Below are 7,844 nucleotides of genomic sequence, written 5' to 3'. Positions count from 1 at the left end.
GTTGTCAGTCCGCCCCTGGTGAAGAGACCTTTTTTAAAAGCCTAAAGCATATCTAAACTCAAGAACAAAAAATAGTATAGATCAATGTACCAGTCCTTAAATGTTGCGGCTGCATTTATTTTATTTTCTACATGCTAATGTCAGCAAGTACAGAAAATACCTGTTAATCTTGCCGGAAATGCGGTGTCTTATTCTTCCTACTTGTGAGTTGAACTGATATATCAAACAATGTTTTCTTCCTTTTATAAACTGCTAATCCCTGCAGGCCTTACACAATGGAGATGAAGAGAGGAAGCAGGGACGGACTGACCATTTGGAAACTCGGGCACTGCCCGAGGGCCTGGGGTCAGTAGGGGGCCCCATGAGATGCCCCTGGTACCTTTTTTCATAGGCTTTTTTGAGTTTGGGCAAGGACAAAGGGGCCCCATGATCCCCTATTGCCCGGGGGCCCCATGAGTTGTCAGTCTGCCCCTGAGAGGAAGACATGTCTAAAGCCATCCAGCCTGGGTGACAACTGTGGCTCCAGTCATAGATACAGTGCAGGAGTGAGCATAATCACCCAGGGACAGGAAGTTTGTGATTTGTAGGATTACCAGATAAAAATAAAGGAAAAAGCCTAAAAAGAAAATGACTGTTTCCACCTTACCTAGAGACTAAGCTACAATATATTTTTAATTTTTGTTTTTGGGTTTTATACACTTTGAAGCGCCATCAAGCTTAGGAATTTCTGACCAGTCCGTGACTAAAGAAGTTTTAATAAATTACATTGATAAGGCATAACTAAAGATAGGGTTTGGGTTCATGGCGAATCCCTGGGATTTGCAAACTTTGTGAATTGCCAACTTTTAGCTGCAAACTTTGCAGGTTTGCTGCCAGAAATAAGGAACAGCCAGCAGAGCATTTGCCCCTGGTCATCTGAGTCACAAGAACCAATAATTTAAAGGAATGGATAACTCTTAAAGGGGTGGTCTCACAGCAGCCATATTTTCATGTTTTTGAGCTTTTAGGAAGAGCTGACAATTTTGTACTGAGAGAGATACTGTTTGAAAATGTTTTTTTTTTTATTTTGCAATTAGTGCATGTCCCCATGGCAGAGCCCAGCTTTCTATGCCCTTTGTTTTATTTTTACAATAGCATGCTTATTAGTCCTTCAAATTGAATACTGTTTGTGAACTGAACTCAGGCAGATTCCTAACCCTGGGTCATGCATATGCATGCTGATGTCTTATGGAAATGATTTTGTATGTATACATTAGTGCTGAAAATTTTAATTTTTTTTTAATTCTCAGCTCTCATCCAAGGTCAATGCGCAGCTTTAGCTGTTATTTTAATAAATAACCTATTTTATTGTACTTTTATCCAGTTTTATAATTGAATTTTAAAGAGAACCTTTATAGGAACATAAACTATGATTTACAGAAAGTAGAAGGCAGACTATAACAGGCATTCATTGCACACTTTTTTTTGTATTGAAGAGTAGAAACCAGAGACACACACTGAAAAGTCAACACTCATGTTCTGTTTTCTGATTTCTGTATCCCAGGCCAACCAGTTTTCAGGTCATCTTTCCTTTGAGAAGCCCACTTTAGTTCTGTTTGTTAATTGCTAGCACAGACTGCACTGAATTATAAGGAATATGAAATGGATATAATGAAAATTCTTACTGTGAAAGAAATGTGCAAAATATTGATGTCAACTGTAAGTTCTTGCACATACTTTACTTGCTGCGGTTTGCAAGATTAACTCCAACTAATTACAAGCATGAAATGTCAAGTATTGTTAAAGATTTTTATGTAATATACCCAACATGGCTCTGATGTTACTGTGACCTGGTCTTCAATTTCCAATGATCTTGACGAGTCAGTTGCTCTGTGCTTCAGTTAGTGAAACCAACAATGGTATGATTTCTATTTATCTTCCTAAGGCTGTCCATGCACATTATATAAAAGGGTTGTCTGGCCTTAGACTTTGAAAGCCTGATCTAACAGATTTGGCTACAAATTTGGCCTTGTGTTTGTATTCTTTTGTTTCAGATAATGTCTGACCTCTTCACTGAACATTATTATACCATAGGTAACTACAAAAATGTGCACACATTGACTGTAGGTGAGTGAATATTGATCCAGAGGACTGTCCCCTCCCCCACCTTTCCCATATTAGAGATAGATGAATTGGTTAACCAAAATAAGAATTTGACCTGGACTAGACAAACGTAATGGATATACTGTACATGTAGGCAGGTGCCTACTTTTTTACTAAGTGTTTTTGCTGATTGCTTGATTTTAAATGACTGTTACACATAGACATGTTCAAAATTTTCATTTCGGATGATTTAGTTCATTGAACGATTTTGTTGCATCAGTTTTGTTATATTGAACCGATTCATTTTCAGAAAGCAGAGAGATAGAAAGCAGCACATCCCCTAGTAAAAACATTCACTTAGTAAAACATAGTAAAAACAATATACAGTTAAAACTTTGATCACCCCTGATCAGGGGTGGACTGACAACTCATGGGGCCCCTGTGTCCTTGCCCATACTCAAACCACACCCAAAAAAGCCTATAAAAAATGTACCAGGGGCATTTCCTGGGGCCCCCTACTGACCCCAGGCCCTCAGGCAGTGCCTGAGTGCTTGAATGGTCAGTCTGCCCCTGCCCCTGATGTTAACCCCTTCCTGCCCAGTGTCATTAGTACACTGTCAGTGCTTTTTATTAGCACTGATCACTTTATTAGTGTCACTGGAGATGTCAGAGGCAGTTATCCAGTTCCCACCAAGTGTCAGAATGCCCGCCACAGTCCCACTATAAGTTGCATTACTAGTATAAATATATAAATAAATAAATAAAAATTTCAGTATACAGTATATACTGCAACTTGTAGACGCTATAACCTTCACATAAACCAATTCATGTACACTTATTGGGATTTTTTTTTACCAAAGACATGTAGCAAAATCCATTTTGGCTTAAATTTATTAGGAAATTAGATTTTTTTTTATTTTGTTATTGGATATGTTTATAGCAAAAAGTAAAAAACATTGTTTTTTATTCAAAATTGTTGTTTTTTTTTTGTTTATAGTGCAAAAATAAAAACACAGAGGTGATCAAATACCACCAAAAGAAAGCTCTATTTGTGGGGGGAAAATTACATAAATTTCATTTATGTACAGCGTTGCATGACCGCATAATTGTCAGTTAAAGTAACACAGTGCCGTATCGCAAAAAATGGCCTGTTCATGAAGGGGGTACATCTTCTTGAAGAAAAGTGGCTAAAATTATTTAATGCAAAAAAATAATGGCTGATCCTGCCAGAAATCCACTAAGCTTCTCATTTCCTGTTTCAGCTGACAACTCTTTCTTCACTGCATCTAATCCCAAGCTGTGTTATTATCCACCTCAGTTCTCCCTTATTTCAAAACTTACTTTTCTACATTAAGGAACAGATATAGACGGCAATATAAAATGATACTTGACCCAGTTTCGCCCAGGACATTGCGAAGGAGTTTAGTAATAGGTGGTCTTATTGAGTTGCTTTCTGCTATGCTCATCCTTATGTGGTATTTGTTTCTTTTTATGCTCAGAATATGTTAACAGAAATACGATTTGTTTAAAGTCTCAAAATCAAGAAAATAGAGTTTTAGTGGAAATGTTGTAATTGCAAATCCATTGTGAAGTTCAGAGGCAGTTGATTTGCCTCATAGATAGGAGCATGCCGGAAATTTTATTTTTATTTTGTTTAGGATACATTCATTCATGGAAGAATTTTATTTCGTCATATTCGTTGTGTTGAGCCAATTCATTTTCGGGATTCATTTTGTATCTGTGGCATTTGTTTCCTATATTCGTTGCTCTGGGTGGATTAAAAAAAAATGTTGCAGTAAATATTCGATATATCATTGAATTAGATAGATTCAATATGTTCAAACGCTAGTCCAACCAATCAGGAGCAATGGCATGAGCTGATTGGACAATATTGACTGGTGTCATGTGCATCCGAATTAACGAATGGAACAAAATCTGGATCCATTCATTTTCTGAATCCGAATTATGGAACAAATTTGAAAATGTAATTCATTTCCCCATGGGCCCAACCTACTATCGCATCATGAGACATCATTCGAATGAAATGAATGAAACAAATCCATTTGTTAATTTTGTTTATAATTATTTTTTGGATTAACTGACATTTAATACTATGTCCATTTGGAGATTTGTATACATCCGAATCTCCAAAAATAAAATTTTCATCTGAAAAATTAATCGAAATGAAATGGACATTTATACTGCCTCATTTGGTTAATCAGTCTCACTGCCACCAAATACAAGAGAATACCCTACCTCCTCTTCCTTCCTCTTTACTAAAGAAGTACACAATGTTCATGTACCGTGTATGTACACTTTCTAAGGCTCTGCATCACTGTATTGACAACTACTAAGCAACTATAACTATTTGCGTTTTTAACAAAGTTATAGTCATCCATGATTAGTAAACCTGCAGGTCTTAGATATACTGTCAAATCTTTGTGAATGCTATGATAAGCAACAGATGGACACACAGATGTTTGACTTTAGTGCACTATTCTGTCAACAGCTGGGAAGAAGCTTTTCTCTTTCATCCTTGACGAGATAATAGAAGATTGTTCTCTAGCTGGTCTTTAAGGCGTCTTTCTGCTGAAGAGGATGGTGTAGGGGTAAATAGTCAAAATGTCAAAATACTTCAACTGAGGAACAATAACTATGGCAATAGATCATCTAAAAGATGCGTTTGTCCCCCTCAATGTGACGTTAACTGAGTTGAGGGAAGACATGACTTAGCATTTACTGGAATAATGGTAAAAGAGGTCTTTGCAACTGTTTATCCCATCACCATTAACTCAAAGAGAAAACACAAAGAAATGCTTTTACTTTATGTTATAAAAGACATCATACTATATGCTTAGGTCTATTACATATTTTCAAGGGAAATAAACATGTCTTTATACGTCACAGTGTAGTTGTGGGACACAGCCTGGCTTCTCTGCAAAGTAAAAATATACATTTTTTGTATATAAATACAAGTTCATTTTTTACGTCTGCCAGCTATCTAACTTCTTTCATGACAGAGGTTATTTCACACTTAAATGATCAGAGCAAAATTTGCAAACTTGCAGTGTGAAATTATAACGGCTAATAACGTTTTAACTGCTCTGTGTATTGATCAAGAAAAATGCGAAGTGCAGCCCATTTATAATAAGAGACACTAAAATACATTTATTTATAAATTATTTACATTTTTGCTCCAAATTAAATTGTATAACTGTTGCCTTTGAGTAAAATTCTTTCTTATAGCTAATTGTACAAGTTCAGACTAGAATAAATTAAACATTACTACCATCAACAAAATGACCCTGCATGGCATATGTTTGTGTTATTTTTTTATTTATTCCTTTTTATTGGTTGGACTAGATGGGCTTGTATTTTTTTTTCAACAAGAGTATGTGATAATTATTATCAGTCTGACTGAGAAGGTCCAAAAAGTGATGGAGTGTGTTTTGTTTTTTTTTAACACATTTTTCCATTGCTGGTATACACTGAAATAATAGTGTATTCTGTGAGACCCCGAAGAACAAGAATATTAAAACATACCAAAAATTATTCCCTCTAGAACAGTAGACCAACTAATATATTTAATGAGAATTGGAACAATAAGTAGGCCACCTGTTTTTACATATATTAAAATAAGGCCATAAAGCAAAAACTAAAAAAGAAACTCAAACCCAACCCAACACCAAAAAAAAAAATAAAGAAACTCAAACTCAATTCAAAACCACCATAACCTATCTCTATCCTAACTGTAGTCCTAATACTACCAAAAAAATAACCACAACTAAGGCTACCAAAGCCCCCGAGACAGATTTCCCAAAGATCTCTTTATGTCCCTTTACACGCAGCACCAGGACAGGAACTCAGGGTAAATCTCCCAGATAGAGACACAAAAAGCAACCACTTCCTGGCATACTCAGGTGTCCAATAATTAGACTACCCAAAATGTAAACAAAAAGGGAGTTGGCTGGAGGTGGGATTTAAGTGTATGACTATTACAAATGTATTACTTGTATGATCAGCGTAGATCATACCCCCTGTTTCTTTGTTGTCCAAATAACCACAATTAATGGTGCAATGGAATCTATTGACTACTTGAAAATGTGCATGTTAAACCTCCTTCCTGTCCAGGCCATTTTTTCAGTTTCCAGCACTTAGACATTTTGACTGACAATTACCTGGTTATGCAAAACTGTACCCAAATGAATTATATATTTTTTGAGACCAAGATTTTTTCGGCGATATTTAATTACCATTGTGTTTTTTTAATCTTTACTATATAAAGGATAAAAGACTGCTGATTTTGAAAAAAAAATAATTTATCAACACAGATGTTTTTACTGCCTATCTCATTTTTTTAGGCCCTAAAATTCCAGGTCAATACAAACATCCCCAAATGACCCCTTTTTAGAAAGTAGACACACTAAGGTATTCAGAAAAAGGCATAGTGAGTGTTTTGAAATGGTCATTTTTGCCACATTTATGGCTGACTAGAAACCTAGAGGGTTCCAAAAGCCAAGTAACACCTTCAGGCTTTCAAGGGCCACACCTGTAAATTACACATCTGATTTCCTTACTACCTATCATATTTTTAGAGGCCCTAAAGAGCCAGGACAGGTTAAACACCCACAAAATGACAATATTTTGCAAAGCAGACCAACCAACGTATTTACTAAGAAGAATAGCGAGTCTTTTGAAGACCATATTTTTTGCCACACGTTTGGAAAATGAAAAAAGAAAATGTTTTTTTTGCACAAAGTTGTTTATTACAAACATGCTTCTAACACACTGGGTGGGCATACTGGGAATTACACCCTAAAACAAATTCTGCTACTTCTCCTGGGTATGAGGATACCATGCATTCGAGACTTTTTCACAGCCTAGCTGCCTAGAGGGGCCCAAAATCCAAGGAGCACCTTCATGCATTCAAGGGGCATAAATTATGTTTTTTTATTTCCTGACTACCTATTACATTTTTGGAGGCCTTGGAGAGCTAGAATAGTAGAAACATCCTCAAAATGACCACATTTTAAAACGCAGGCACCCCTATATATTTTCTAAGAGCCATAGTGCAGTGCAGTTGTCTGAAAAGGACGGTTGGGACTGGTGTATTGAAGGAACATAGTCAGTGGGACATGCAGATGGGTCAGTATGTGCAGCAGGCAGAGACATTTTCAGCAAATAGGTAAAGGATTATTTCTGATGGCAGGTAGAAAATCATTTGAATAACAGCCCAAGGTCAATTCAGGCAGAAGGCAGATATGTGGTCACTATGCAGGCAAAGGATCAGTCCAGACAGCAGGCATAAACATGGTCAATAAACAGGCCAATGTCAGTTTAGGCAGCAGGCAGACGTGTGATCAGTATGGGGGTAAAGTGTCAGTCCAGGCAGCAGGCAGAAACATTGAAAAAAACACCCAATGTGTTGGTACACAGGAGATCAGATACAGGAAAATGACAGTTAGCCAGACACACAATAAACACCTTCACCATACTTTCACTAATATTAAGGTGAGTTATGGTAGCAATGGAAGCAGAGGCTAAGTTTTAAGGAACAGTGGAGACAATAGTAACGTGTATCACACTTTATTCCATCATCACTGTATACACAGCATATTTTGATTTTCTTTGGTCTGTTTATGCAGAATGGAGAAGATCAGGGAAGTATCTTTCATGCAACCTGCTGACTACACCAAAGGCTTTCAGGTGCAGGGCCTTCCTGGTATATTACAGCTGTTACAATTTCTTCTTCATATTTTGGG

The sequence above is a fragment of the Staurois parvus genome, unplaced genomic scaffold (assembly GCF_062004578.1).
Source record: "Staurois parvus isolate SC_StPar_1 unplaced genomic scaffold, SC_StPar_1.0 ptg000533l, whole genome shotgun sequence".
Lineage (NCBI taxonomy): Eukaryota > Metazoa > Chordata > Amphibia > Anura > Ranidae > Staurois > Staurois parvus.
This window is presented reverse-complemented; position numbering follows the sequence as displayed.